We start from the raw sequence: 8,665 nt of genomic DNA, 5'->3' as shown, positions 1-8,665 counted from the left end.
TGTTCGGGTACAAGAATTCAAGGTGCCTATAATAAAATTGTCAAATTACTTCATGTATTAGCAGATAGAATTGGCCCCTACCCGGCAACAGACACAAACACTTAGCGGTTTATATAGTTCTTTATTATTCAAAAAATACATGAGTGCATGTTTCAATACCCCTAGCTTGATGATTATGCAAAGTGTTGTTGATAAGATTTAAATGCCACCCCTTCCTAACAAAATATTCATTGAAATGCATTCACTTTCCTGTCTCCTTGTTGTTACAATCAATCATCTAGCAAAAGGTCATTGCCGATACTTGCCACTTATTCGGTAGAATTTTCAGTAAGTGAAAAAAGATCTTATTTGAAATTCAATTCAATCATCAACAGAAGATGTTGTGTATATTAAACAGAGGAAATTCGACATTTGCATAAAAGTTTACCAAGAATGGCTGGCTGAAGATGCACACTGGGATGAGGAAAAAAATTTGTGGAAATAAGTCTGTAATTTTTGAAATTTTATATGGTTATAGCTGAAGTGTTAACCAGATCAGGGCCTTAAATGGTTACCTCGGCCCTACAAAGCTATGCTCGGACTTCCAAAATCGCATTTGTGGTCTAATTTTTAACATAATTTATTTATTGGAAAGAGAGAAAAACCCTATCCTAAACCGCGATTTTGCTTGTGGAATATCTTTTATACTATCCAAGAAATTTGAGCAACTATTTTAAAAAAAAATTTAAGTACCTTATTTTGATGTATTTAGGTATTTCTGAACCGATTTTCCATTTTTAACGGAAAGCTGACAAAATTTGCAGTAATGAAACTTTTCATTGCATTAATACAAAATTTCTTTGCATTCATGAAAATGTTCATTGAATTAATGAAAACACACTAATGAACCGCTTCATTGATGTGATGAAGCATTTTCCTTTAGTATAAAAATAAAATAATGTGAAAAGGGCTATTTTGACTTTTTCTATGAAGAAGTTGTAGGATTTTTGAGCAGTTTCAGGAAAATAAGAAATTTTGAAAATCGGACTATAAATGCACTTTGGCAGCCCCAAAAAATTTTGTAGAGTTGACCAATTTTGAAGGGCCTATTATGGCACGGCCTTCTAGGGCCCTCAATTTCAGCAAATAATCTAATTAACCTCTCAGCTATAAGCAAATAAAATTTCACCAACATATCTTTATGTTTCAAATAGGCAAACTTATGTCCACAATTGTTATACCCACCACCATAAGATGGGGGTACACCAATCTAGTCATTCTGTTTGTAACACCTCGAAACATTGATCTAAGGCTTCATAAAGTATACTTATTGTTAATCGTCTCGACATTCTGAGTCGATCTGGCCATGTCCGTCTGTCGAAATTATTATAGCGGTCAAACATGTGCAGCTAACCGCTTGAAATTTTGCACAGATACTTACTATTGATGTAAGTCGTTAAGGATTGCATATGGCTCATATCGGTTCAGATTTGGATATAGCTCCCATATTCCCGATTTGTCTTCTTGACCCTTGGAAGCCAGAATTTTTGTCCGACTTGGCTAAACTTTTGCACATACTGTTCTGTTATGACTTCCTGCACAACTGTGCCAAGTACGGTCCAAATCGGTCTATAACCTGATATAGCTCCCATATAAACCGTTCCCCCGATTTGACTTGTTGGGCCTCTGAAAGCCAAATTTTTGGCCGATTTGGCTAAACTTTTGCACATAGTGTTCTGTTATGACTACCAAAAACCGTTCCAAGTACGATCCAAATCGGTCTATAAGCAGATATATCTCCCATATAAACAGTTCACCCGATTTGATTTGTTGGGCCCCTGGAAGCAGCAATTTTTGTCCGATGACGCTATAATTTCCATATATTGTTCTGATTTAACTTTCAACAACTGTGCCAAGTACGGTCCAAATCGGTCTATAACCTGATATAGTTCCCATATAAACGGAACTCCCGATTTGACTTCTTGAGCCCCTGGAAGCCGCAATTTTCGGTCTATTACCTGATATAGCTCCCATATAAACCGATTTGCCGAATTGACTTCTTGAGTCCTTAGAACGCAACTTTTGTTCGATTTGGCGAAATTTTTTATGCGGTGTTCTGTTACAAATTCCAACAACTGCACCAATTACGGTCCAAATCGGTCTATTACCTGATATGGCTCCCATATAAACCGATCTGCCGAATTGACTTCTTGAGTCCTTACAAGACGCAACTTTTGTCCGATTTGGCTGAAATCTTTCATGTGGTTTTTGTTTATGACTACCAACAACTGTGCCAAGTACGGCCGAAATCAGTCTATAACCTAATATAGCTCTCATATAAACTGATCTTCCAATTTGACTTCTTGAGCCTCAGGATGCCGCAATTTTTGTCCGAGTTTTTTAAAATTTTGCATATAGTGTTCAGTTATGACTTTTAACATTTGTGCCAAGTGCGGTCCAAATCCCATATAAACCGATCTCCCGATTTGATTTTTGAGCCCTTACAAGCCGCAATTTGGCTGAAATTTTGCATGTGGTGTTCTGTTACAACTTCCAACATCTGTGCCAAGTACGGTCCAAATCAGTATATAACCTGATATAGGTCCCATATAAACCGATCTCTCGATCATCCTTGTTCGGTATCTAGAAGCTTTAATTTTTGTTAGTTTGACAGAAGTTTGGTAGACCATAACCACCATACCACTCCCCTAAGTTGGTTGATGTCTGGTATTGTGTCCCCACCTAAGTACCGGTGGCATTTACCCGCGAAAACCGAGCATCACATAGGAAATGCTCCAACGTCTCATCATCTTTCCCACATGCCATACACATGCTATCACTTGCCGCATCGATTTTGCATAAGTGAGCTTGTAGTCCTATCCGTCCCGTTATAATACGGACCTCCTTCTTAGTTCCTTTCAGTAATAGCCTTGTCTTCTCATGATTCGAATCTCCCCATAGGATTTTCGACGTCCTACCGACCGTTTCGCTATTTCTCAGTGTTAAATGCTTTCGTCGCCCACCCCTTAACTTGAACTGCGTCGCCCCGAAAGGATTCAAATTAGCCAAGTTTAATGACGGCATTCCTCTGGCCTTCAATGCCAAATTGCCTGTCCTTTCATTTCTCCTTACTCCGCTATGATCCAGCAATCAAACGATGCGGATCTGGCCATTCTCAGAGAAGAGTTATCCTTTTTACGCTCTGGTTGTTATTGCCCTGATGGCCAGTTTACTGTCCGTAAAGATGTTCTCACTCGAAGTCCTTGCGTTAACACCACATAACTTAACGCATTCCTTGATCACCCGGATCTCCACCTGCAGGACCATATTATGGTCAGGCAGTCGAAAACAGTTCTCAGTCCCTAGGATCTCTATATGGACTCTCAGGTCGATTCTGTCCTCTAGCTTTGATCCACTTGTGTAGCATGAGTTTCAGATGGCAATGCCAGAGTTCTGTCAATCCAAGACTGTGCCGCTGGCTACAGTGTCTCGAACTCGACCTCAATTGTCGTCTTGCACGTATTAGATCGGAAACCTCTTCCATTTCTTCCAGGTTTCCTATCGTCGCCTCAATTATACCACGATGGTATGACCTGCTACTTTCCTCTATCCATTTTCCGATCGCCTTAAGTCTCATAGCCGCAGTGGCTGCCTTACACTTAATCTGTATGTCTATGTGTCGGATATCTTGAATAGTCTCCAGGGCCCTAGTGAGCGTGGTCCTCATCGCTCCACCTATGCCAAGACAACCTGTTCTCTGAACCTGTTGTATTATCATTTCATTGCACTTTTTCTTCATCGCAGTCCAACTACTGAGTTCTAATCACGCTCCTGTAAAGCCAGTGGACTATCCTCGGGTTCGAACCTACGGCCTGCCTATATATAGTGTGAAACGTCTGTGAGCCTTTTCGGTACGCTTCTGAATGTCACACTTCCAATTCAGTTTCCTGTCTAAGATCACTCGTAAGTATTTGACCTGTTAGATATCGAAATCGTTTTGTTGAGGAAGCGTGGTGTGTTAAATTGGCCCACCTTCGTTTTCCCCCCGGGCCTTCTAGGGCTCTGAAGTATAGAATATATTCTGGATAACCTCTCAGCTATATTTTTATAAAGACACTTTATCCATTCACAAATGGCAGACTTATTACCACAACATTTTTTTTCCCCATCCCACCGTGTGTCGGTTTCGGTTTAATTCTAAGCCTCTCGAGTCTAATAATATATAAATATCCTATTGCTAATCGGCAGGATTTCAAAGAGATATGCACCGTTTGTGATCAATGATCAAACCCTATTTCACAAACTTCATTAAAAGCATATTATACATGATAAGGCACTTTTCAAGTGCAGCCCAACATCACAAATACTAAAATTGATAAAAGCTAATAATGACTTTTGAGATTGAAGTATTTCTATTTCATTTTTGCCGCCCTGTTGTTGTTGCGGATTATCGGCCAGGTGTGTTTTTTTTTCATGACGAAAAACGAATTGCAACTGCAAATACAATGCCTTGACATATATATAAATGTATTGCATATCATACTATCAGAAAAAGCTTTGTTATTAGGCACTGCTAATGATTAGATAGGGAGAGAGAGAAAGAGTTTGTTATTTGTGGCCGTGTGTATTTTTATTAGGGTGATCATGAAATCGACTTTTCCAGAACGATTCGTTAAATGAGCTTTTTTCAAAAAAAAAAAAAAAATAGGATGGGGTATACTTTTTTCATCAATATCGAAATATTGATCTGGGACCCAATAAAGAATATATGTACATTAGGGTGGGGCGGAAAAAAAAAATTTTCCATCGCTTTTTTTTCGTGAAAATTGTGATAAATTACCTTTGTCAGTTGTTCGTAGTAAGTTATCAATATTTTCACGACAAATTTGCCTGAAGCAGCGTTCCAATGCTTTTGCGATGTTCTAGAGAGTTCTTAACTATTGTCTTCGTTACAATTGCTGTTTTAGGATTGGATCGAAAATATCAATGATTTGCTTGTTATAGGTCAAAATATCCAAAAACAAGTAAAAAGGCGTCAAGTTCGACCGGGCCGAACTTTGGATACCCAACACCTCGGGTATATATATGTAAGCCAGCTTTGGTCATTATCCGGTGAAAAATGCATTTTATGTCCTCATAGCAGATATATCGAAATATGGTCCGATTTGGACGAAATTCGACAAGGATATTGGGTGGTCTAATAAGTACAAGTCATTTTTCAATTTTGTAGAACAAAATATTGGTATTTTTGGTAGCCATATCCAAATATAGACCGATCTGAACCATATACGACACCGATGTCGAAAAGCCTAACATAAGTCACTGTGTCCACTTTCAGCGAAATCGGATTATAAATGTGCCTTTTATGGGACCAAGACTACAAATCGATAGATCGGTCTATATGGCAGCTATATACAAATCTGGACCGATCTGGGCCAAATTGAAGAAATATGTCCCTGTCCCAAATTTCGGCGAAATCGGACAATAAATGCGCCATTTATGGACCCAAAACCTTACGAGAGATCTGTCTATATGGCAGCTATATACAAATCTGGACCGATCTGAGCCAAATTAAAGAAAGAAGTCGAGGGGCGAAATCGGACAATAAATGCGCCATTTATGTACCCAAAACCTTACGAGAGATCTGTCTATATGGCAGCTATATACAAATCTGGACTGATCTGGGCCAAATTGAAGAAATATGTCGAGGGGCCTAACATAGCTCCCTGTCCCAAATTTCGGCGAAATCGGACAATAAATGCGCCATTTATGGACCCAAAACCTTATATCGAGAGATCGGTCTATATGGCAGTTATATCCAAATCTGGACTTATCTGAGCCAAATTAAAGAAGAAAATTGAAGGGCCTCACACAACTCACTGTCAAAAATTTCGGCGAAATCGGACAATAAATGCGACTTTAATGGGCCTAAGACCCTAAAATGGCGTATCGGTCTATATGACAGCCATATACAAATCTGGACCGATCTGGGCCAAATTTAAGAAAGATGTCGAGGGGCCTAACTTAACTCACTGTCCCAAGTTTCGGCGATATTGGACAATAAATGGGCCTTTTATTGGCCCAAAACCTTAAAACGAGAGATCGGTCTATATGGCAGTTATATCCAAGTCTGGACCGAACTGAGCCAAATTGAAGAAGAATATTGAAGAGCCTAACGCAACTCACTGCCCCAAATTTCATCGAAATCGGACAATAAATGCGCCTTTTATTGGCCCAAAATCTTAAATCGGGTGATCTGGACCGATCTGGGCCAAATTGAAGAAGGATGTCGACTGGCCTCAATTGACAACTCACTGTCCCAAATTTCAGCAAAATCGCATAATAAATGTGGATTTTATGGGCCTAAGACCCTAAATCGATGGATCGGTCTATAAGGGGGCTATATCAAAATGTAGTCCAATATAGCCCATCTTCGAACTTAACGAGTTTATGGACAAAACAAAAGAATCTGTGCGAAGTTTCAGCTCAATATCTTTATTTTTAAAGACTGTAGCGTGATTTCAACTGACAGATGGACGGACATGGCTAGATCATCTTAGATTTTTACGCTGATAAAAAATATATATACTTTATAGGTCGGAAATGGATATTTCGATGTGTTGCAAACGGAATGACAAAATTAATATACCCCCATCCTTCGGTGGCGGGTATAAAAATTGACAAAAGTCAGAGAAAAAAAATGCAAGTCAAAATCTGTAGCCTTGCTCCGCACAATCTCAAGAATCAAAAATGCGAGATGAGAGAGATGTTCAAATCGCTTTAACTGATTCGGTTGGAATTGATATAGCTGCCATATAAACCGATCTCGGATCTTCACATCTTGAGTCTTGAGAGGGCCCAACAAGTGGCGTTTTGTTATGACTTTCAGCCACTGTGCCGGGTATGGTCCATCCATCCACAACCTGATATAGCTGTCGTATAAACTAATCTCGGGTCTTTTCTTCAAGAGCTCTAGAAGGCGCAATAAGAGGCGCCCGGACCACCTAGGACCTTATAAATTTGCACACGATCTCGATAACACCTCAGCTCTAACCATTCCAAATTCTCATTCTCCAAGTTCCAAGTTCTCATACGGCATATTTTTACCAGTTTTTTTTCGATTTTCTTACACTGTGCAACGTCTCATTATCTTCCCCACATGCCCCGCACATGCTATCCCTTGTCGCACCGATTTTGCATGAGTCAGCTCATAGTCCTATGTGTCCCTTTAGGATACCGAAAGCTATCCCGATACGGGATAGCTGTAAGCACCACACAGTCTGGAACATTGAGGTCCGATCTGTGTGGTGTTCATTGCTGTCACAAGAAGCTTAGCTGCGAGCTACCGGGCGCGTCAACAGGTTGCGGATAGTGGAATGCTCCATACGGAGTATCTGCAACGGCAATCGCGGACAATCAGCGGTATCGAGCGGAAAGTCTCAGTGAGAGGCTGGGCGGCACCGGTTCTTGCACAAATTCTGAGTGCCTATAATGCTCGATATGACAAGGCGAGTTATTGGCGCCTTTAAATAACCTCTACCCGTTCTCACACGGCATATTTTTACCAGTTTTTTTTTTCGATTTTCCTACACTGTGCAACGTCTCATTATCTCCCCCACATGCCCTGCACATGCTATCGCTTCCCGCACCGATTTTGCATGAATGAGCTCATAGTCCTATGTGTCCCTTTAGGATACCTAAAGCTATCTCGGCACGGGATAGCTGTAAGCACCACACAGGTTGGAACATTGAGGTCCGATTTGTGTGGTGTTCATTGCTTTCACGAGAAGCTTAGCTGCGAGCTACCGGGCGCGTCCACAGGATGCGGATAGTGGAATGCTCCATACGGAGTAGCTGCAACGGCAGTCGCGGACAATCAGTGGTATCAAGCGGAATGTCTCGGAATGGCTGGGCGGCACCGGCTCTTGCACAAATACTGAGTGCATATGATGCTCGATATGACAAGGCGAATAGTTGGCGCCTTTAAATAACCAATGGCCACCCTATTCCCACGGCGATCGGTCCTTTGGACCAGAACGGGCTTGCTCATCTACAGGAACTTGACGAGGATCGCCACCTCCACATAAAAATGTGGCTCCAACAACAACAACCAAAGGGTGTATGCTTCAGATCGGATCATATTTGGATTGATTTTGCACAGGATTTCATTTCTGTTTGTCCTTTTTTGAGCTGATCAACGTTTCGCGGTTTTGATTAGGATCAGGGCTGTGGAAACGACCGGAGTTGAGTTTTTTAGGCCGGAGTCGAAGTTGGAGTCGCACTATTGAGCCAAAGTCGGACATTGATTTGGAGTTTAGCACGCTTGCCCCGACTCCGAACCGCTCTCCGACTCCGACCCGGGGCCATCCTAATATATATTTAGCTCTCATCGACACCGATTTATGGTTTTGGGTTTATAAAAAGCTAATTTCTTGCCCGACTTCAATAAAAATCTTGCACAGTGGGTTGTGTTAGGACCTTCAACATAATTACCGAGTGTGCTTCAGATCGGACCATATTTGAATAGATTTTGCACAGGATTTCATTTTTGTTTGTGCTTTTTTGAGCTAATCAACTGAGCTGATCAGGGCTGTGGAGTCGACCGCAATCGATTTTTTTTAGGCCGGAGTCGAAGTTGGAGTCGGACTATTGAGCGGGAGTCGGACTTTTGTTCGGAGATTAACAC

The sequence above is a fragment of the Stomoxys calcitrans genome, chromosome 5 (assembly GCF_963082655.1).
Source record: "Stomoxys calcitrans chromosome 5, idStoCalc2.1, whole genome shotgun sequence".
Classification (NCBI taxonomy): domain Eukaryota; kingdom Metazoa; phylum Arthropoda; class Insecta; order Diptera; family Muscidae; genus Stomoxys; species Stomoxys calcitrans.
This window is presented reverse-complemented; position numbering follows the sequence as displayed.